Below are 25914 nucleotides of genomic sequence, written 5' to 3' on the forward strand. Positions count from 1 at the left end.
AGAGGGGCGCTATGGGCCTTCTCCGCAACCCCCGGGCCTCCTCCCTCCGAAGTGCTTGGTCCTCTGCCTGAGCCCATTGCTTAAGAGCAGCCTCCCATCTTGACACCACCGTGCCAGCCGCAATTTCCATGTCATAGCAATGTGCCTTGTAGCCATGCTAAGTGCTAAATCTAGAAAACGACTACCCATTTTATTGGGTTTTGGGTGGGGGAAGGCCCCCAACAGGTTCACCTACTGTGCACTGCACAGTGTGGTCCTTGGAAGTGAACCTTTTGGGGCCTTCCCCCATCCAAAATCCAAGAAAGTGGGGAGTTGGTTTCTAGATTTAGCGCTTAGCTTGGCTAAGAGGCACATTGCCATGAAATGGAAATTGACGGCTGGCCCGGTGGTGCGGTCAAGCGTCCCATTCAACTTCTGCACCACCGATGACCAAAACCCCTGCGTATGAGCGCATAACTAGGTCATATGGCAGAAATCTGCCTTCAACAGCACACAATGCCTGGCCTTCCCCTCCCATATATCGCAGTGAGCTTTTTCGGGGCGAGGGAGGTCTGATGGATGATATTAAATTGGACAACTTTAAGACAAGTATTTCGGGGGACCGTCTATGGGTAAGCCAGTATCCTTGACCAATCCTGGTCCGAAATATTGCCTTCCACTTTAGGTTGAGACCAACTACAGGCTTCGTTTCCATCCCATTGAGGGTACCATGCAACCATTTTACTATGTGTCTTCCTTTTCTAAGGAACAATAATAAATACAAGGCACTAAATGTCTGGGGTTCATCCACCCCCTTATCCCAGAGCGCAGTGAATTTCAGAGCTAGTGCCTCATATGTACGCCCCAGACCTTTCTTGTTCTTTACTCCCAGACCCCCCACTTCATTTCAATTCCAGCCCATCCTGCAAGAGGACCCTAGAGGGACCTGAAAAAAAGGCAAAAGATGGCAAGTTCATTCTGGCACAATAGGAATACACTACATGACATATCGCAAAAGGATCACAATGAAAATACACCATACAGAATGCCTGATCACACACTCATACACACACTCTAGAGGATTTATGAAGTTTTACCTACTCATCGTAGGCTGATTAAAATGAAGGTCACAATGCCGGTTCCCAACACCCCCAATTGAGTAAAAAGATACATAAATCCACATACGTCATGCACACACCTACCTATGAATCACCCACAACCAGTGTCACACCATATAGCACACAGGAATAGTCAAGGTTGCAAGATGCTTCCACCTCAATCAATCAATTAGTCAGATATTTTTAAAGCACACTACTCACCCGTGAGGGTCTCAAGGCACTGGGGGCAGGAGCTTAGGCAACTCTGTCTCATCGGAAGAGCCAGGTCTTAAGGCTTTTCCTGAATGCTTGCAGTGTGGGGGTTTGCCTGATGCTGAGGGGGGAGTTTGTTTCAGGTCTTGGCCGCGATGTAGGAGAAGGCTCTTCCTTCAGTTCTGGCTCTGCGAATGCCTGGGATTTCGGCCAGGGCAAGGTCAGCGGAGCAAGGGTTTCTCTTGGGTGCGTTGAAGGAAAGTCTTTAATTGAGGTATTGGTGTTGTGGAGGGATTTGTAGGCATGAGTGAGCAGCTTGAAGGTCACTCGCTTTTCCATGGGGAGCCAGTGGAGTTCTCGTAGGAGCTGGGTGATGTGGTTTTGTCGTGGGATGCCGAGGACGAGTCTGGCTGCAGCATTCTGGATAGTCTGAGTTTGAGTAGAGATTTGTTGATTGCAGCATAGAGGGCATTCCCGTAGTCCAGTCTGGTGATTATGAGTGCGTGGGTGACAGGCTATTTGGATTCGGGGGGTATCCATTTGAAGGTGTAGCGGAGAATGCGGAGGGTATTGAAGCACGAGGAAGATACGCCAGTGAGGAAGGAGTCGAGTATGATGCCGAGGTTGCGGGCGCGGTCCTCTGTAGAGGATGCTTCATTTGCAATAAACACAACACTCAAATTGAACGATTACACCAACATGGGCCCGAAAGAAGTCTGCAAGACAAACAACTCATTGGTCAACCCCACTACTTGCAGACATTAAGTGCTGCCAAGCTGCCCAAAGGTCCCAATAGGCCATGTAATTAACAAATGATGCACTGTACAAAAAAGTGTAAAATATGACATGGCATCATAGTAGTAGAGACCCAAGCCCATCGATACAAAAAACGTTTCAAAACAAAGTTCACAGAACTTCAGATATGCCAACTCGCATGGTGCAACTTTGTGTTGCATGATGTCGGCTCCCTTCACCAGCTCGCCAGGTGAAGGATTGATACCACACACTGGAAGGGAAGGTTAGCTGGAAACCCCTGCACTGGGTGGGTTTCAGACTCCTCTTTGAAGGCTTTGAATGGCTGATGTCCATTTGGCCATTACAGGTTTTGAAAAAACCTAGGGACATTGGTGGCAGACTCAGCAAACGTTTGTTTTTCTAGGGGCGGTGGAGGATACATTTGTGGGGAACCTCTTTGGTCGAAGACCATTTCCTCTGAGGTCCAGTCCCTTACATGGTGAACAGAAGTTACAAAGATATATCAGGATTGCTGATATGAACAATTGCGTCGGGTAACATATTTGTTCTGTATCTTTTTAGCCGAGGGTGCCTTTTAGGGGCCAATTCACAAAGAATTTACTACATTTACACTGCTAGATTTAATCTATGCTGGAACTTAGATTTATTACTTTTGAAGTATATAAAAATGCCCAGAATCGGCACAGAAATCTGCAAGAGGTGCAGGTTTCCAGGAGAATTCCAGGAAAGTCATGTGGTTTTTCGAATCAGGATCTCGTAACTCAGGGCTTTAAGTGGGATGACAAAACTGGGGGGGCTCTTAAAGGGCGTGGCCAATGTAATTAAGGGCGTGGCTTAAAGCAAAAAAACTAAAAATCTGTGCTTAGCATAGTGTGCCGCCTGACTTGTATTTTGCTGTTTCTTTCATTGCATCAAGATATGTAACACAATAAGTAACATTATACCTACAACAAGCCAGGACTGTTGGCTTTGTCAATGGTTGTTTGTTGCATAAGCTAAATAAGCAGCAACTATGGCTTGCAGTCGCGGCTCATAGTGGGAGTGCTGTGGGGCGGGGGAGGGGCAGGGTGGGGGGTAGTAAACTCCGGCAAATAAAAAATTAAACGATTTACATTCGGCACTCTGCAATGCCATTGCGTTGCAGCACGCACAATGTAATTTGTTTTATTTATGCACTTAACTCTGGTCGGCCATATGCCGGAGTTTACTACCCCCACCCTGCCCATCCCCCATCCCACCGCCCGCAGCACTCCCACTACGAGCCGCGACTGATGGCTTGTATATAATCTTGATAAAGCTTCCATTTAAAGCCCTGATGACACCACGACAATATTGCTGCTCCTGAGTTTCAAAAAGAGAAGGAAATCTAGAGAGAAAACGGCTCTCTTTAAAGGATTTCCCTTCCCCTACAACGCTCATATCTGGCATGACGTCACGCCTTAACTTCTTCACTAGTGAGAAGTAAGCAGCGTGAGCACGTGCACATCGATGTGCCTGCTGTCACTGCAAACAAGAAAAAACGCGGACCGCCTCGTGTTAGGGAACAAATCAGAGCTGACACAGACCCGTTTCTAGGCCTTTAAAAAACTGCTGGTGCTCAGCACCGGTTAGACCCGGGCCACCTGAAACCCTGCCGCCCGTAACTGTTGTACAGCGTTCTCTGCAGCAGGAAACTCCGTACGGGGTGAATTGGATCCCCTGTGTAAATGCATATTTTGGGGCTTTTTTCTCCCCTGGGAAAATATTTTTACCCCATGCAGAAACTTCTTCCCCTACACCCTCTTTATATTTGGGAGTGTTTCATTCCCCATCGTGAGAAGGGTATTTATTTTCGTTAGCACAGTGGTAAAGTGCAAATCCTCTTCTTTCCAGACTGGAAATTAGATTGTGACTGCACACAATTGCTAGTATTTGTAGGTATTGTCATACTGCCCATTCTAACTACGTCTTGGAACGTCCAGGAATACCCACATTGTCACCCCTTTTTGGGGGGATTTACAGGTGCAGAAAACCCACACTCGTGGCGGAGATCCCCACACTCAATTAAAGGCCTTACGCGGCCAGGGATCGTTTTTAGGGCTTGCAAGCGAAGCGAGCGAAAAGCCCTTTTACTAGCGTTTCAAAAATGGACCTTGAAATTCCACATAGCTTGTGCATGTGCATTTCAAGGTTCATTTTGATTGGGCTTTGCATGCGTGCTGTTTTATAACAGAACACGCAATAGGCCATATGCGGTCGCGTAGCTCCGCCTATGGCCTTTTGGTGTCTGTTACGCGCACCAAAGCCCATATGTCTTCAATTATGGCGGCCAGACTCGGCCGGCATAATTGAAGACATATGCTCGCAGTGGCACGCGCGCGGCACCACTAACAAGCTTCTTTTCTTTTTTTTGGGTTCCATGTCAGGGCCGAAGCAACTAAACGCTGACGTCTTGTTTTGGTAGCGTTTTTAAAGAAGTCATGTGACGTTCTGAAACTTGATTTATTTCAGCTTCATTATGTTATCCAGCTTGTTTTTTTTGGTCCAGTGTTTGGAAAGTTCAGTCTGAATGGGGTATCTCTTCACAAATAATTACGGTACAAGTGAGACCTGGGCCCTGTAGACAATGCAGTTTATTCGGCACCTGAAAGAAACCTATCCCCAAAGTAACTTTAAAAGCTAAAAGGGGTTGCTAGCATGTGAACCTGCTTAGGGGTGGCTCAAGAGGTCACGGGGTGCGGGCGCAGCTGGAAGAAACGAACACATCAGATGAGGTTGGCACGGAGGACATTTAAATCAACAGCGGAGATCCATGTCCATATATCGGTGCTAGCTGCAAATGTGAAAAGTGCCCATCATCGTAGCCAAGAGGATAGCAGGACCAGGTCGAGCGTGGCCAGGACCTGTGTCGCCTTCTTAGAATACATTCGTTGCATGTGCTGTTCGTGTAAGCATGAAATAAAAAGCTGCCCGCATGTGAAGGGTTAATGCAGTTTCCACCTCACCCGGCCAGCTCATGATGCATTGCTCGCCTGTGGATCGTTAAGCAAACCGAGTGAACAGCGCTGCCCGAGAGGGATTAGAGCGGATTTCTGTTTTGCAGACGCCTGCATGAGTGATTCCCGGGGCTCCGGCTGTCATACACCCTCCCCCTCCCCTCTCTCAGTCAGCGGACCACAGAAAGGAGGGTCACGCCATCTTACTCGCAAACATATTCCTGCTTCATGTCGGTGCGGTGCCTGCCACGGCAGGAGTAGCAGTTGCTGTGCACATTGAACCATCTTTGCACAGCGGTTTGGCTCGCTTCTGTGTTCCCTGAGGTTGCACGTGAAAGCCAATCCATTGTTCGTACTCTCACCTCATATACTGCTTTCAAGAAACACCTTGGTGCAAACTTTTTGATGCCGCGCACACCAACCCCGAAGACAAATCACATATGAAATAGGCAGATCTGAACATATTCTACAGCTCGGACAGTTTGTTTGTGAATCCCTTTAAATATGCAATCAAATACATGCTTGTTTCTTGAGCTATGAGTCTTTCCTAAATGCTAACTATTTGCACTACTGGGTGCAAATGTTTAATCTGCCCCAAAATAAAGGATGTGATGTGATTTGGATTACAAGTGTGCAAAATCTGCTATTTGTGATTTGCGTTTGCGTAATTAGACTAAAGTTTTGAAAAAATACAAGTTATTATGTGAAATGCAAATCTGTAATTTCTCTCTACATTACAGCTTAAAAAGCATCCTCTCAGGACTCATTTTGCTTAATAAAAAGTGCAAAAATGCAGAAGCACTGCAAACAGTCGCTTGCGCCAAATTTTTACCACAAATCGCGTGTAATTATGTAAAGGTCTTAATGGCGACAATTTGTTTAAGAAGTGTTACAGGAAATTCCTGATACTACGCGAATCATGCCGCCATACTTTAAAGTTCCCCAGGCAAAATTTGTGTGCAATGGCCGCTGAACTCCTCTAGCGAGGCGTGAGCCCTCGGAGTGGGAACAACAGACCAGGGGTGTCACCTGCCCTGCTATAGGCTACGTCACGGGGTCACAGGTCAGTCATGAGACTACGCCCCACCTGGCAGACTCCGCTTACAGGTTGAGCTGGCAAGATTGGTGTTGCTGTTGTTATTTTTATAAAGTTATGAGACATAATTGATAAACTACTTCATAGGCCAGTGTGGAAAACAACCATTGGCAAACCAATAGGTCTGGCCTTTATCAGTTCCCTGTTTTCTTATTTCATTTTTAGGTCTCACTGTAGCCAATGCGCTTGCGCATTGCTTCTGCGAGATATTATGTAGGGGCTCCAGGAAAGCCTAACAAGAGGACTTTGGAATGCGGATTATGGCCAGTGCATGTGAGGCATTCAAGCGCGAAGCTGGCATCTGGACTGCTTTCGCCAGCACGCGCTTGGCCTCACTTCCTGCTCCGCCTCTTACTTTCGGTATCGCTCACATCCCATATGCTCGTTCCCTCCCACCCTTCCTTTGATGCCAGAGGGCTTTGGAATGCGGATTATGGCCAGTGCATGTGCCTCACCATTTGCTCCCCCGCCCCAACCCCCCCAACAGACTTCAAAGGATGCCACTCCCCCGCCCCCCCACTCCCTCACGCATCAGACTTGAAAGGAGTGCACTCCCCGCTATCTTGTTCTTTTAACCCTACACTCGCCATGCATTAGCTAAAGCTCACCAGTGGGCCTTTTGCCCCTCACTAAAAGCTCCTCTCCTCACGTCTCTTTCTCGCTCTCGCACCCACGCTCTTTCTGTTACTTCTTGCTCTCCCTCCAAGTCCACCCTCCAACTTCACCCTCCAACTCCACCTCCAACTCCACCTCCACCCTCCAACTCCACCCTCCAACTCCACCCTCCAACTCCACCTCCACCCTCCAACTCCAATTCCAACTCCAACTCCACCCTCCAACTCCACCCTCCAACTCCACCCTCCACCCTCCAACTCCAACTCCACCCTCCAACTCCAACTCCACCCTCCAACTCCACCCTCCAACTCCACCCTCCACCCTCCAACTCCACCCTCCAGCCTCCAACTTCACCCTCCAACTCCAACTCCCCCCTCCGACTCCACCCTCCAACTCCACCCTCCAACTTCACCCTCCAACTCCAACTTCACCCTCCAACTCCAACTTCACCCTCCAACTCCAACTCCACCCTCCGACTCCAACTCCACCCTCCGACTCCAACTCCACCCTCCAACTCCACCCTCCAACTCCACCCTCCAACTCCACCCTCCAACTCCACCCTCCAACTCCACCCTCCAACTCCACCCTCCAACTTCACCCTCCAACTTCACCCTCCAACTCCAACTTCACCCTCCAACTCCAACTCCACCCTCCAACTCCAACTCCACCCTCCAACTCCAACTCCAACTCCACCCTCCAACTCCAACTCCACCCTCCAACTCCAACTCCAACTCCACCCTCCAACTCCAACTCCACCCTCCAACTCCACCCTCCAACTTCACCCTCCAACTTCACCCTCCAACTCCAACTTCACCCTCCAACTCCAACTCCACCCTCCAACTCCAACTCCACCCTCCAACTCCAACTCCAACTCCACCCTCCAACTCCAACTCCACCCTCCAACTCCAACTCCAACTCCACCCTCCAACTCCACCTTCCAACTTCACCCTCCAACTCCAAATCCACCCTCCAACTCCACCCTCCAACTCCAACTCCACCCTCCAACTCCACCCTCCAACTCCACCCTCCGACTCCACCCTCCAACTCCACCCTCCACCCTCCAACTTCACCCTCCAACTCCAACTCCACCCTCCAACTTCACCCTCCAACTCCAACTCCACCCTCTAGCTCCAACTCCACACTCCAACTCCACCCTCCAACTCCAACTCCACCCTCCAGCTCCAACCTCACCCTCCAACTCCATCTCCACCCTCCAACTCCATCTCCACCCTCCAACTCCACCCTCCAACTCCACCCTCCAACTCCACCCTCCAACTCCACCCTCCAACTCCACCCTCCAACTCCACCCTCCAACTCCACCATCCAACTCCACCATCCAACTCCACCATCCAACTCCACCCTCCAACTTCACCCTCCAACTTCACCCTCCAACTCCAACTTCACCCTCCAACTCCAACTCCACCCTCCAACTCCAACCTCACCCTCCAACTCCATCTCCACCCTCCAACTCCATCTCCACCCTCCAACTCCACCCTCCAACTCCACCCTCCAACTCCATCCTCCAACTCCACCCTCCAACTCCACCCTCCAACTCCACCCTCCAACTCCACCCTCCAACTCCACCATCCAACTCCACCATCCAACTCCACCATCCAACTCCACCCTCCAACTTCACCCTCCAACTTCACCCTCCAACTTCACCCTCCAACTTCACCCTCCAACTCCAACTCCACCCTCCAACTCCAACTCCACCCTCCAACTCCAACTTCACCCTCCAACTCCATCTCCACCCTCCAATTCCAACTCCAACTCCAACTCCACCCTCCAACTCCACCCTCCAACTCCACCCTCCAACTTCACCCTCCAACTTCACCCTCCAACTCCACCCTCCAACTCCACCCTCCAACTTCACCCTCCAACTCCAAATCCACCCTCCAACTCCAACTACACCCTCCAACTCCAACTTCACCCTCCAACTCCATCTCCACCCTCCAACTCCAACTCCAACTCCAACTCCACACTCCAACTCCACCCTCCAACTCCACCCTCCAACTCCACCCTCCAACTCCACCCTCCAACACCACCCTCCAACTCCACCCTCCAACTCCACCCTCCAACTCCACCCTCCAACTCCACCCTCCAACTCCACCCTCCAACTCCACCCTCCAACTCCAACTCCACCCTCCAACTCCACCCTCCAACTTCACCCTCCAACTTCACCCTCCAACTCCAACACCACCCTCCAACTCCATCTCCAACCTCCAACTCCAACTCCACCCTCCAACTCCACCCTCCAACTCCAACTCCACCTTCCAACTCCACCCTCCAACTCCAACTCCACCCTCCAACTCCAACTCCACCCTCCAACTCAAAATCCACTCTCCAACTCCACCCTCCAACTCCACCCTCCATTCCAACTCCACCCTCCAACTCCAACTCCCCATCCAACTCCAACTCCCCCATCCAACTCCACCCTCCAACTCCACCCTCCAACTCCAACTCCAACTCCACCCTCCAACTCCACTCTCCAACTCCACCCTTCAACTCCACCCTTCAACTCCACCCTCCAACTCCAACTCCATCTCCACCCTCCAACTCCACCCTCCAACTCCAACTCCAACTCCATCTCCACCCTCCAACTCCACCCTCCAACTTCACCCTCCAACTCCACTCTCCAACACCACCCTCCAACTCCACCCTCCACCCTCCAACTCCACCCTCCAACTTCACCTTCCATCACTCAGGAACACCACCACATCACTCAGGGACACCACCACATCACTCAGGGGTACCACCACATCACTCAGGGGCACCACCACATCACTCGGGGACACCACCACATCACTCGGGGACACCACCACATCACTCGGGGACACCACCACATCACTCTGGGACACCACCACATCACTCTAATACACCACCACATCACTCGGGAACACCACCGCATCACTCTAATACACCACCACATCACTCGGGGACACAACCACATCACTCTGGGACAACACCACGTCACTCTAATACACCACCACATCACTCTAATACACCACCACATCACTCGGGAACACCACCACATCTTTCGGGGACACCACCACATCACTCGGGAACACCACCACATCACTCTGGGACACCACCACATCACTCGGGGACACCACCACATCACTCGGGGACACCACCACATCACTCGGGGACACCACCACATCACTCTGGGACACCACCACATCACTCTAATACACCACCACATCACTCGGGAACACCACCACATCACTCGGGAACACCACCACATCACTCTAATACACCACCACATCACTCGGGGACACAACCACATCACTCGGGGACACAACCACATCACTCTGGGACACCACCACATCACTCTAATACACCACCACATCACTCTAATACACCACCACATCACTCAGGAACACCACCACATCTTTCGGGGACACCACCACATCACTCGGGAACACCACCACATCACTCGGGGTCACCACCACATCACTCTGGGACACCACCACATCACTCGGGAACACCACCACATCACTCGGGAACACCACCACATCACTCAGGAACACCACCACATCACTCGGGGACACCACCACATCACTCGGGGACACCACCACATCACTCGGGGACACTACCACATCACTCTGGGACACCACCACATCACTCTAATACACCACCACATCACTCTAATACACCACCACATCACTCACACTCAGGAACACCACCACATCACTCAGGAACACCACCACATGATTCTGGGACACCACCACATCACTCTGGGACACCACCACATCACTCTGGGACACCACCACATTACTCTGGGACACCACCACATCACTCTAATACACCACCACATCACTCTAATACACTACCACATCACTCAGCCCAACCATATCATCAACAGCACTGTCCTTGCTTGTTTTCCAAAGCGCTCAGAAATCTTAGCGCTTCCGTGTAACACTATTGTGTGTTGTTTAGTTTGCAAAAGAATCCGTGGAAATCGCAACTAGATGTAAATAGCGGCCTCCTATTGGAAGATGCAAATCCTACATAACAAGAACGTAATACGAAGTGTGTTACAGTTGGCAAAAGGGTTCAGAAAATTACACTTGTCCCCGTTGTATTCCGATCATGGGCTTGACTGTCGTGGGTTCAAATGCCAGTATCACCCACTCTCTCTGCCGACTTCTGTAAATGACTAGCCTTTAAATATGGAAATAATGACGTGCTGTTTGCAGCTCATACGGAATAGCGCTCCGAACCGCTGTATGCAGCGCTATAAAAGACAAATTATTGTTCAGACTCATAGTGAACCATTCCATTCGCCGTGACGAGATCTGCTCGTCGATATAGCTCACGGTGCCAGGGAAGTTTCCAGGCACTAAGCATAGTGGATAAATGAAAACCTCTGTATAGTGCCCTAAGAAGAAACGATCCCTATGTTCTATTCATTGGAGCGACTGCGGGTTAATAGATGTGATGTCATAAATACGGCACTCAGTTCATTTAGACATGTTGGCGTCAAAAGCTTTGTGCACTAGCGCCTCGGGAATACTGCAATCTAGCGCACAACACGGATGGACAGCTGTGTTTCAACCTCTCGAGCACAGACCCTATGCACAAACACAGGGGCAACCCTGACACCCAAAAGCTCACTTACGTACATTTGTAGTAAAATCGTACATTTTAAAGGTAGTAAACATTTTGCTAACTTACATGCACACATCTAATATTTTGGGGCATATTCACTAACATTTCACGCAACGCGGGGCCGCAAGCAAAGTTGTTGCGCTGCGTGAAACAGAGAAATGTTGGCACATCTACAAAGATATTGTGCATTTCTGCTGCCTCCTAGCGCTGCCTGGCACCAATGCAGGCACCCTTGCACCACACAGAGCCACACACACAACCACACACACAACCACAGACACACAACCACACACACACCCACACACACAACCGCACATACAACACACACAACCCCACAAACAACCACACACAACCAACCACACACAACCACAACCACACACACAACCACAAACAACCACACACACCCATAACCACACACACATCCACAACCACACACAACCACTCACACACAACCACACACACTACCACACACACACACAACCACAACCACACACACACACACAACTACAACCACACACACACACCACCACACACACAACCACACACACAAACACAACACACACAACCACACACACAACCACACACACACACACATACACACACAACCACAACCATACGCACAACCACCAGCACACACAACCACACGCACATACAACCACAACCACACACACAACCACACACACAACAGCACACACAACCATACACACAAAACTACACACACAACCACAAACGCACAACCACAAACACACACAACCACTCACACACAACCACACACACACACACACACCACCACAACCACACACAACCACACACACACAAACACACACACACACACTCACACACACACACACAACCACAACCACACATACTACCACACTCACAGCCACACACACAATCACACACACACAACCACACACACAGCCACACAGTCAGTGCACACTTTCAACAGGCACAGACATCATCAGTCGTCAGTGCACGCTTTCACCGAGTACAAACACCACCAGGCGTCAGTAGACGCTTCCACCAGGCACACACCACCAGACGTCCGTGCACTCTTTCACCAGGCCCACATATTCCACCACCCGTCAGTGCACGCTTTCACCAGGCACACACACACCACAAGCCATCAGTGTACGCTTTCACCAGGCACACACCACCAGCCGTCAGTGCACGCTTTCACCAGGCCCACATATTCCACCATCCGTCAGTGCACGCTTTCACCAGGCACACACACACCTCAAGCCATCAGTGCACGCTTTCACCAGGCACACACCACCAGCCGTCAGTGCACGCTTTCACCAGGCACACACACCACCAGCGTCAGTGCACGCTTCCACCAGGCACACACACCACCAGCTGACAGTACACACTTCCACCAGGCATACACACCACCAGCCATCAGTGCACAATTTCTACAGGCACACACACCACCAGCCATCAGTGCACACATCAATTGTTAACGCAGCCACAATTAACTATTGTAGCAATCGCAGTATGGCGCACTTTACTTTTACATCATAAGAGGTGGTATGCACACCGTAGTTTACACAATATAATCCAAGTTTTATCGACTTTATGAATTGCGTGCAAGACTGGGCCGTGCATCGCCCTAGGTGCACCTTCTATTAAACCATGCTGTGGGGAGCGCTTAATCCGCGCTCCACTCCCAGTCGCACTGCTAAGTAGGATACTGGATCCATTTAAATCCTTTTTCCATTTCACCAAAAATGTTTCTTTTTAAACACAATCCTTGACGAAGTTTCTTCTTCTTTTAATCCGTTTAACTAGTCCACATATATCCCATATTGCATTTTTCAGTGCTTCTCATTATCACGTGTGCCCATCCGGGCCACTTCGGGAAAACGATCAAAGAAATGCAAAAAGTAGTTCCGAGCAGCATATCTTTATTGAAACCCAATGCATTTTGGGCATATTTCCAGCCCTTCGTCAGGGGTAACTGTGAATTAACATTTAGAAAAAAATCATTAATGCTCCATACTCTTCTAATTTACATTATTATCAGTATTTCACGTGAATATATATCAACCCAATGTGATTCTTCGTCTCAATTTCTATTTAAACCCAAAACAGAACTTCCATATTGTGCTTTTTCCTCAAAACCAAACCGGAAAATTCTCCTTATATGATTCCATGTACCCTCTGTTAACAAACTAAATTATACGCTCCCTCGCCCTCCTGTTTCCACCGCACATCTAGTAAATCATTGCGCGCTTAAATCTCGCCGCAGCTCAAGTCTACTCTCCTTTTCGTACAAACTCCCTCTTTCTTCCTATCCTTCAATTCGTTGCCACATACAAAGCTTCTCTAAAACTGATTTCTCCCCTCCCACTGTTTCTTAACATTCCTGATGTTTCCAAATCTCGACATTTCTTCATTCCTCGTATATTACGGCACTCAACTCTCCACATACCTGCTCATTCTGAAGTATCTTTTTACTGCACAGCGCGCACCTGAAACAATTCTTTGTCTCCCAAAACAGACTCTCAGATTTAAACCCTTGTGCTCCACCCCCCCTAAGTGTGTATTAATTGATCACCTAACGCCCTGATTCTGCCTAGGAACCACGACCCCCATAATGCTCTTGTCATACCCAAAGTGAAATACATCCGTAATTGTGTCAAATTATAAACCAAACCAATTGCTATGAGTATACAATTTGCTATAAAACGAATTTTTTCGAGTCCATATATTCACTGTCTTAATCAAGAGAATGTTCGCTTCTGTTGCTAGGAACTTGCTGTTCGCCGTCTGTGGATACTTAGATGTTAAGAAAGTTCTGCTTATTACTAACAGTTCGTGTGGGTGCAAAACCAACGGGGGCGAAAAAATATTAAACATCATGAGAGGTGGTATGCACACCGTAGTTTACACAATATAATCCATGTTTTATCGACTTTACGAATTGCGTGCAAGACTGGGCCGTGCATCGCCCTAGGTGCACCTTCTATTAAACCATGCTGTGGGGAGCGCTTAATCCGCGCTCCACTCCCAGTCGCACTGCTAAGTAGGGTACTGGATCCATTTAAATCCTTTTTCCATTTCACCAAAAAATGTTCTTTATAAACACAATCCTTGACAAAGTTTCTTCTTCTTTTAATCCGTTTAACTAGTCCACATATATCCCATATTGCATTTTTCAGTGCTTCTCATTATCACGTGTGCCCATCCGGGCCTCTTCGGGAAAACGATCAAAGAAATGCAAAAAGTAGTTCCGAGCAGCATATCTTTATTGAAACCCAATGCATTTTGGGCATATTTCCAGCCCTTCGTCAGGGGTAACTGTGAATTAACATTTAGAAAAAAATCATTAATGCTCCATACTCTTCTAATTTACATTATTATCAGTATTTCACGTTAATATATATCAACCCAATGTGATTCTTTGTCTAAATTTCTATTTAAACCCAAAACAGAACTTCCATATTGTGCTTTTTCCTCAAAACCAAACCGGAAAATTCTCCTTATATGATTCCATGTACCCTCTGTTAACAAACTAAATTATACGCTCCCTCGCCCTCCTGTTTCCACCGCCCGTCTATTAAATCATTGCGCGCTTAAACCTCGCCGCAGCTCAAGTCTACTCTCCTTTTCGTACAAACTTCCTCTTTCTTCCTATCCTTCTCTTCGTTGCCACATACAAAGTTTCTCTAAAACTACTTTCTCCCCTCCCACTGTTTCTTAACATTCCTGATGTTTCCAAATCTCGACATTTCTTCATTCCTCGTATATTACGGCACTCAACTCTCCACATACCTGCTCATTCTGAAGTATCTTTTTACTGCACAGCGCGCACCTGAAACAATTCTTTGTCTCCCACAACAGACTCTCAAATTTAAACCCTTGTGCTCCACCCCCATAAGTGTGTATTAATTGATCACCTAACGCCCTGATTCTGCCTAGGAACCACGACCCCCATAATGCTCTTGTTATACCCAAAGTGAAATACATCCGTAATTGTGTCAAATTATAAACCAAACCAATTGCTATGAGTATACTGACTATGAACTTCGAGCATTACATCACACAGTTTCTTGTACCTATCTGTGTCTAGTTCCTGGTACCTGTCAGACGGTTACTCAAACATTACTCAGTGTTTGATTTAAAGGGACTCCTACCTAGTACTATTGTACATGGTCACTAGAGCATATATATTGTTTCTAAAGCGAACGCCTGCCATTGTTTAGGCTTCAAAATAAATCTGGAAGTGAGTTTGGGTCACAAAAGTGAATTCGGAGCAGATATTTGATCTTTTTTTTAAGTTGAAACTGTTCAATGGTATATCTCCTAAGTATCGAGTAGCGAATATTGTGTGACCTTAACATCAGAGATATAATATCGAGGGTGAAAATATCAAAAGGCACTTCCCACAACACACTGGTATAAGCTGCTCTTCTCCTCTGCCCAGGCCCATATCAACAGGAACCCCATATCTGGCCAGAAGCTAATATCTCCAGTCCCTGTTCCAACCCGGAAAGCTACCATCACCCCACTTCAAGGGCGCACGCAAGGCTCTTAACCCTGCTTATTTGCTTTCCACCATGGTGACCTTCAGAAATCTGCTCAAGAACCCACAAGATGTAAGGAGAACTTTCACCCAGTATCTCAGAGTTGAGGTTTAGTGATCCGGCACTATCAGGTCCTACTGCAGGCAACCCAACCTATTAACTCTGATAACAACCAACAATATGGTAAGTCTGAAAACCATGTGGTATTCTGAGTCAGTGACCAGTAGGACTGAACAGAGGGAAGGTTCCATATATGTACAATGCTTCTCAGATGGTACCCTGGCAGATCAAATGACCATGTTCACTGTGTACAATGTGTAGTCAAGATCAACACTGGTAGGGAGTGTCTACACATTCAGGTGTAGTGGATGGCGCTACAACCAGTATAAGGGGGCTGGACACTGGCGTATTCTACTTACACAGACTGTCATACAGCACTGCACCTACTGAAACCTGCACTGCAGTAGCACTCAATGGCACACACAGTGCACTGGCACTCACAATTATTTCTGCCTTCAACCACTGGTACCTGTACTCACACATGCACACTGGAACCTGGTGACAAGGGCATAGAACACAGAGACAATTGCTGCACACAGCTCACCACCACAAAGCCTCAGAAGTGCGTATTTGTACATAACTGCAAGGATACAGCAGCCCACAATTGGTAAGTGATGGCACAATGTACATTGTACATCTGCATAGATACACACATATCCTCACGCCTACAGGTGGCAAGGATTATTCACGACTCTCTGCCATAACCCAACCAACAAAAAACAACAGGGTCAATATCACACAGAAAGTAACACATGATGCCCATCAAGAGAGCCAGTGGTTTACTCAAACAATGCTTCCTGTGACTACATTATAGGATCTGTAATGTACTGTCCACTCGTGCAGTAGCTTGTCCATTAACAAGTAACTCCAATCCTAGATGACCACAGACAACCCCCTGCCACAACTACTCCAACAAATGATGGTCCATCAGCCACAACACCAGTATCCTGAACGTAACTGATACCTGAAAAGAGCAGCACTTCTTGTGAAATGTTGACACATGAAAAGGTAAGGAGTGGTGATGTGCCTAGGCTTGCTTTTCAAAGTGTGGGGAGTTGTGGGACCCCAAAGAAGTATCTTTGCTACTGCTTCCATTTAAACAACCACACGGATGAACTCCTACATTGACCTTGGCACCTACAAACCTGTCACTAGATCCACTCACACTCAATGCAACCTGCATAGTGATTGACTGGAGGACATAGGTAGGTTTGTTGGATAAAGGTCTGCATGTGCAAGACAAGGAATGGAGAAGAGGAAGGGATGGGTCCTAACCAACATCATTTCTAAAGTGTACTTCTGAGCAGCTCTGCTGAATAACTCGGAATGAGAAATTAGACAATATTACAAGAATAACATACAATTGTGCTATCACCATCACTGTACAAGGCAGGCGTGTGACAGCTAACAGACATGGCAAGACTTGCTTGGAATCATGCACCAATCACCATGCTAGAGAAACCTAGCATCAGCCTAGCATCATTCATTCCCACTCTTCTAGACTCATTGGGCCCGATTCACAGAATTAACTTAAGACAAAATCCTAAACTTACTACCATTTTGGTATTCACAGAAGGCACTTACTCATTTTAGTATTCACAGAAGGCACTTACTCATTTCCGTATGCACAGAAGTTAGGAGTCCTAACTTAAGGACTCCTAAATGCCTTCTTTGAATACCGAAAGTCTTAAAGTTAGGATTTTTCTCAGTTTAGGAGTAGTAAAGTTAGGACTCTTAACTTTAGGACTCCTAAACTGTGAAAAATCCTAACTTTAGGTATTCACAGAAGGCATTAAGGATTCCTAAAGTTAGGACTCCTAACTTCTGTGAATAGGGAAATGAGTAAGTGCCTTCTGTGAATACCAAAATGGTAGTAAGTTTAGGATTTAGTCTTAAGTTAGTTCTGTGAATCGGGCCCTGTGTTACGGTGTTCATAAATCAGGAAACAAATACTTCAAGTACGTTGACTTGTGTTTATTAGTTGCAGCGTACACTAACCGTGTACAGCATTCTACATCTCCAGCTCCTTGTCTCAACTGTCGTCCTGGAACCCACGGTGCATCTCAGAAGGACGGGTTCCAGCATTGAATACTTAATATGGCATCTGTCTGAACAGAGGACACAAACCCTTCAAGTATACATAACACATATCTCCTCCCTTAACAGTAAAAGAAACATTTCAACAATGAAACAGAAATGGAAAAACTCCAACAATAAAGAGAATAAAAAGAAATATATAAATATATATGTACAGTAGAACATCATCGGTAAAATCAATAGAAAGTGGAAAACAAAGTAGAAGCATGCTCCTTATTGATGATTCTGTACAATGCATTTGACATTGTAAAATAGTAAGACACAACATATTCTTTCCATCAACTAGGTCTGGAGGTATGCCTTGAGGTACTTCTGGGACTCCACCTTGAAGCATCATTAGTGCAAACACGATTACCACACAAATCCCGATGCCCATGGTGCTTATTGCACGCTCCAACTCCGGAATGAGATTTAGATCTGGGCTCATCAACGACAACATTCACACCTGCATCCCTCCATTTCACCAACCTTGGCATGCTCCACACATCACCATTGCCAGCCTAAACACATTTCTCATTACAGTCTTGATTTTAAACTGACCCATGCCTCAACAACTTGCCTTCCCATCTGAACTCATCCAAATCTACTTTCCCTCTCATGTCTGCCAACTCACACATCATGCCACACATCCAGGCTGGATTCACCTTTGTATTTCCAACCCTCCCGCTGATCCAAAAGAAAGGCGACTTGAATGTTGCCTGACTGGGAGTATTTCGGTGATCCCACCATACCTCATCCAAAACATCAGGCAAAGGCACTCTATTTTCAACTGCCTTTGGTACACAAGATTTCACCATGCGGTTCATGTGTTTCACAAGTCCATTTGCTTGCAGAGAATACAATGCTGTTCTCAGGAGAGTGACGAACAAACTCTCCAAAACTTCATGCATTTCTTGTGATGGCAACTGGATACCATTGGCCATAATAAGTTCATGAGGAACCCCTTCTCGGACAAACTCCTCTCTCAAAAACTTGATCACCACCCCCATGTTAATTGAAATAACACACTTGAACACCACCCATTTAGACATAGCCAGCCAACAGGATCACATACCTCTCCCTAAAAGGTAACAAATGAAAAAGACCTGCAAAATCTAGTCCCAACTTCTTCCATGGTTACTTTGGAATTTCACTATTGACAATAGAGCCTTGGATATCATTTTTCTGCTGTCAATTTTGGTGCAAGAAAAACTGTCCTTAACCATTCCTTCTACATATCTATCCAGTGCTGGACACCAGTGTAACTTTCTCACCCTGGCCTTAATGAGATTCCTCCCTAGATGACCCTCACATGCCAAATTCACAACTTTATCTCTCACATCTCTGGGTGAATCAACCCCTGACCTCTGAACAATTCATTCCCATTACAACTGAACTCATCCTGTACATTCCATTAATTTTTCATCTCCTCTGAGAGTGCTCTGAACTCTGGCTACCTTTTCACCGAGAGCTCTTTGAGCTCCCTGATTTCCTCACTTTTTTCTCTGGGTGTCTCCCATTCTTCTTCATGTAAGGCACTCTCACATACTCAACTGACAACCACAGCATCTGTAGACAACACTGCCCTCATTTATGTTTTTTTTTGCCGCAGGGCAGAACAGTAGGCCTTGCTGCTGCGCTGCCCTACCACAAAAGAAAAGGGCAGGAATGCACCATATCTATAAGATACGGTTCATTCCTGTACTTTTTTCCTGTGCCGGCACACTATGGGCTGTCGTGTGCCAACGCAGGTACCTTTGCACTATGGTGCAAAAGTGCTGCATTGCGGGAATGATTATTTTTGTGCAGGAAGGGAAACCTTCCTGCACAAAACAATCACAAGAGGCTTTACCTCTTTCTATGTAAGCTGCAGAATGCAGCACACATGGAAAGAGGAAAAACGAGTAGAAATCAAGATATTTCTCCTCGTTGTACCTCCCTTACATCTCCCCTAGGGAGGCTTAAGATTTTGGCACTGCCTCAGAATTTCTTGTAAATCTGGAGCAGTGTCAACAAGCATTTACAATGCAACGGTTTCGCCTTTGCAAAAGTTAGAGCTATTGGCATTGTTAATGACAACATTTTTATTTATGTGTTGGTTTTGAAAACAGATAAATAAATGGCATTGTCATTTAAAATGCCAATAGCTTATTCTCTCGCAAATGCGAGATCTATTGCATTTGCACACACACACACACACACAGAGCCACACACACACACACACAGAGCCACGCACACACACTGAGCCACACATACACAGAGCCACACATACACAGAGCCACACATACACAGAGCCACACACACTCAGAGCCACACACACTCAGAGCCACACACACACACTCAGAGACACACACACACACTCAGAGACACACACACACACTCAGAGCCACACACACCTGTTCAGGCACTTTTTGTGTTAAAAAACAAAATTTTCTTTTTCCATGAGAGTGGTATTTCTAGGTGTACACCAATATTTGACTTCGAATGAGCATTGAAAGGAAGTTCGACACCATTTCATGTGCTCTTTTGAATGTGTTTCTATACATTTTAAGACACAGAAGCGCCGAAAAGGGGCTGCTGCTCAAATAGCACTCTGGTTCAGAGGTTTACGTTTTACAAATTGAAATCAAACGCCGTCCTGCCGATAATTAGCTATTTTCTATCTTTGATGCCTTAATTACCCACGTTATAGCGATGAAAGGGAAAGAAATGAAAGAAACATGGGAGTAAAATCATAACTGTTTTTTTTAGTTTTGTGTTGTTGAAGGGAGACTACCTAATTATGGAAAACAACCAGTTGTCTCCTGAAACCTCACTGACTCTTCGATGTTCAGTGAATATTGAATATTAAACATGGTGCTCAACAGCCCAGTAATGTACAAAATGCAGGTCTATGTAGACTGCTGAAGCTCTCACAGGTATCAGCTACTTTGGACAGAGTTATTCTCCAGAGACAATGGGCATCGCCTAAAGTTACGTCGGCGTGCACCACCTACCAAAGGGGGTGAAGAAGTGTGTGTCAGGCAGCTGTCTCGTGCAATATTGTGACAACACTTCATTACCCTGACAAAGCGGTGAAGCTCATTAGCAGATGGGTATCTCGCTACACCAATATATAGTGCTTCTTTCTCCGACAAGGCCCTGAAACTCATTAGTTTTCTGTACCAAACACTATTCAAATGTACGGACAGCAAGGCCTGCAGGGTCGGCAATATTTGGGTATCACTTGAAAGCAACAGGAGGGCTATTTTATGCCAACATCCAATGTACAGGGGCAGCTCCACTAACCACCTTGTTCAGGGAGGCTGGGCACTGCTCATGCCAAAAACAGAATTACGATGCAATTATAAACCTAATAATTTGTAGTTAAACAACATGCCCAGTTGGCTTACTCCCTCCTTGGCTCCATATCCGATCCTAACAAAAGGACTGGCTTAGAAAATAATGTTTAGTGCCTCTTTTCTCTCCTGGTCTTGCTCATGTAGGACAAGCCGAACGCAAGAGGCGACTTGTATTAATGACCACACGGGATGTTTGCAGCAGGGATAAAGGCTCTACTGGTGCCCAGCAAATGGCAGCTACTGGCTGTTCATTATCTGCGGGGTTATGGTTTCAGATGCTAATACCTGCACTGGAACAACAATCACAACAATCAATTACAGAGGCCGATTTTCTATACATGCATGCACTGCACTCAACACGTAATCGATATAGAATAGTTAACAAACAGAAAAGTGCATTGGAATATGTGAAAAAATTAGTGTTTATTGGGCTTCTCATGATTGTCAGCATGACTCTAGAAGCAATTGTGTCCTTCCGTCACTTGCAACCCACCAGACTTGGCCTGGGGGCGTGACCATAATAGGATAGGCAGGTGCAATTCACAATAAAATAAGCAGGACAGGTCCTACACCGATTATGTCTGCGTGGAAAGAGTTAAGGACCCTGATTTTATATATTGTTTCTTTCAGCAGTTTAACTTCCAAGCAAGCTAGGTTTGTGAAGACAGGAGAAATCAGACAGCTTAGTTGACAGCCTCTGATAGAGAAGACTCGGACTGAGCGCTCTCTTGTGAAAGGCAGAGCCTCACACGCACACACAGAGCTAGCACCGAGAGCGGCCAGAAGGCAGCGTAAGTGTATAGACTTTCCAACAGTAGTAGTAAGAATGCCACTATTAGAGGGGAAGGAAAACAAGAACATCAACAGTGGACACTCTTATATGGAGCTTTCTGCCACTACTTTGTTCTTTCAGTACCTAAATAAACGGTACTTATATTACCGACCTCGGAAGGATGAAAGGCTGAGCTAAGAGCTGGATTCCAACGCGCGAGATGAAGGCTTCACGTGGATCCATCTCATGGTGACCAGACAGTCCGCCCTCTTACTAAAAGGGTCTCTACAGCGCCCCAATGATATTCTAGGCTCGTATCATTTTTAAGAAACACTGGCCCCCAGTGTGAGAACGACAAAGAGACACTGTCAGCTGGGGACACCAGCGACTTCTCCCATCCCCCTGGTGCTCGTTCAGGATACTCGAAGAAGCACTAAGCACCCTGTGAGGGGTTCAAAGAAGGTGGACAGCAGTGTACAAACCCGCAGGACGCCCCTCGCCAGCTTCCCGCAAGGGCTGAAACAAAATGCAATGAACCAATATCCAAATGGAGGGTTTGGGGTATTGCCTCAAAGCCTCCTGCACGCAGGGATCGGATCCTCGTCGCCAGATGTCGTGTAGTCTTACTTGCGGCAGGCAATAATCACTCAGGACGCTGGTGATGTTATAGAGGTACTTCTTTATTTATCTTTGCTGAGCAGTCCGTCAGGGCACGTCTGTCCTCGTCCTCTTCCTACTATACTCTGTCCTTTCCTGTCCCTGGACAGGAAGTGGTGTCCGGTGACCTGGTCACCACCCTGTGACCCATAGGGTCCTAGTGTCCACTGTCTATAGTCTGTCGTGGTCATCACAATCACGACTATAAGAAGGATAATGAATTGCTTCCCTTATGCTGAAAGAATAACGCTACAATCCGGGGATAGGAGGGGGGACCGTGAGCATCAGCTACAGCTCAGAGGGAAAGGGGGTGTGCACTGCTGCGGGAGATGAAGGCCAGCCTGGAGGGAAACGAGGCCTTACTTAGCAACGCTGCCACCGTGTTCTGCTGAAAGCATCAATATGTTTTCAAATAGCGCTTCATAACGCACTAATGTTATTTCTAAGTAGTGTAGTTAGCGTGATAATGTTAGAAGTTTTAAAGATGCTAATTTTACTAACTTCAACGTAAAAACCTGACCTCTCTGTGCCCCTAACTGCGATGCAGTACTATGGGGACGGCAGAAATAAACAAGCATTGTTCGGAAATAGTCAATGGTACCTATGTGTCAGAACTGTGTTGACACTACAACCAGCGAATTTATTTTGCCAGTTTTATTAATCATAACTCTGCCAGGAAGGTGTCAGCGCACTGTACAGAGAACCACTCAGGAGATGCTTGCACAGTAACCATGTTAACAGAGATGCAGCCGCTCCCCTGCAATGAGGGGCAGTGGCTGCGATCTGGCACCTCGAGTGGCTACTCAATCATACTCATTGCAGGGCGAGGCACCTTGAGTGTGTGAGTGAAAAAAAAAACCTCTTATCTAAATCGCAATTATGATTGCCATCATTGTTATCGTTGTCATCATTATTACCATGGTTATACCGATTATAATTTTTTTTTATTATTCTGCCGGATTTTGTTGAGGGCACTCAGGACAGCTCGCTCGGGTATGCACGTTTGTACTACTTCGATAACGGCGGTATAAAGCGCCGAGCCAGCAGCGCTATACAAGAAAGGGGGCATTCATCATTTTGCAGATGCTGGAACGGGCGGGGAATGGATGGTGGGTCACAGCAGCCAATCAGATCACTTACGTCGCATGCCCTTTAATTAAAGTGCTGTGAGAAACTGCATGAATTGGGCTTTCCATTCATACAAACACTGCTTAATTTGTGCCGGTGGTTAGGTGCATGCTCTGACGTTTGGTGATCCGCACTTATTTTTAACCCTCAGATTTTGACCCAGAACAAGAATGAGAAAGGAAGCAAAGAGGGGGGGGGGGAGAGGAGGAAGAGAAATATTGGAGAAAGGGAGAAAGCAGGTATGAATAAGAACCAGCAGCGAGTAAGATAGAGAGAGAGGAAGAGCAGGTGAAAAAAAGAGCCCCGAGATGGGATTAAGACGAGGTTGTCTCAGTGTTGGTGGATGCGGACATTCAGCAGAACTAGCAGCAGGCTCCTGGGAACGGCTCCGGGCCCCTGCGTTTATAGTTTTACCAGATTAAGCTTTGCATAAAATGCGGAGCAGTACCCGAGGGGGCCAGGAGCCACCGTCCTCCCTCCATTGTCTCGAAAGCCACAGCCTGAGTGCATGCTCGGGTGCAAGGGAAGGTTTACACGCTGCTTCTAATGGAAGAGATGCCCCAGGCCCTTTAAAACCCAACACAATAGATGCGGTTTAATTAAAGTACAGATGGAGCAGGCTACACTTCTATGCAGACACATATTTGTAATTAACACCCGCCCCTACATATATTTGCAAGGAGTAGACATTATACATTGTAATAATAATAACAGAGTATCTAAGTAGCAGAGTGCACGGGGGCATTGGATCTGCACACATATGTATAATATAATCCAAACCTGCCGGCATTTGACAGGCATGAGAAATACTGAGAAAGTATGAACCATACGACATAACAATGGACTGGGATGCAGCCCCGAGTAATTACCAGTGGCTGAGATTTATTCAAGCTTTCCATTCATCACATTTTTCCATACTTCAGTGTGCAAAAAAGTAGCCAAGCGCTCTAAAAATCTAGATCTACTGCACACGCAAACAGGAAGGAACTTTGCTCTATTCACACGCTACAAATTACTTTGGAATCTACTTTTTCCACATACCCTGTAACTGCTAACGGCAAACTGTGTCCTTTGACGAATTCTTTCAGGCTGCTGTAAGGGATGTGCTGAAGCAGGAAGAGATTTTTCAAACAAAAATTCACAACCACACGGCGACAGCTGCAAGTGAGAACCATCCGAATACTGCACTTCTACCGAATCATCCTCATAGAGGACAAACAGACTTTCAGGATACATCGCAGAACATTCAGATCGGCAGTCTGAGATAGGAAAAAAGCAGAAATACACAAGAACCCTTATTAAGAATGCAATTACGGCACCTTTTACAGTTGTTCATATGTCATTGAACTCAATGTTTCTTCTCGGGTTAGCCCATTTTTTACAAACATTTTATTTTCATAAGTTGGCACCTGGATACCAAAATAAATACATTTGAAAAATACGTTTCCCCGTGGTATTCAACCTAATGGACATATGCAGTACATCAACGCATCAGTGTTACAATAAATATGAGCTGCAATTTTGCTAGGGTAAACTGTGTGGCAGTAACTAGGTTAGGCAATAAGGCTAAAATTAAGTGTTCGGATTTACGCAACTTCCAGCCACTAGACTTAATGAGCTGTCTTCTCATCTTCTTCACTTCTCATCAGAGCATTAAGCATGATGGGAGGGGCGCTACGTGATAACATGGAAACGAGTTACTGCCAAAACATATATCACTGAAGATGCCATGGGTGAGAATTCCCTGCCAGCTGTCCTGTGCATCCTTGTAGGATGCGCCAACTCGGGTTCATGTCACTTGGTATCCTTTCTTACCTCCTGTTGTACGGCTCCACAGTCACCCGCAGATGTCAACTGCAGAGTAGCTGCTCGAGCCTCCCGCCCTCGGAAGAAACCAAAAAGACGGACGATAAACTGTAGACTGTCTTTCCTGCACGGAAGCGGCCATCTTACAGAGGTAGGGTCTATAAGTTGTACTACAAATTATTAAAAGAGATACTCGATTCGTACGT

This window comes from Lissotriton helveticus, chromosome 9 (genome assembly GCF_964261635.1).
Source record: "Lissotriton helveticus chromosome 9, aLisHel1.1, whole genome shotgun sequence".
In the NCBI taxonomy this organism is placed as follows: domain Eukaryota; kingdom Metazoa; phylum Chordata; class Amphibia; order Caudata; family Salamandridae; genus Lissotriton; species Lissotriton helveticus.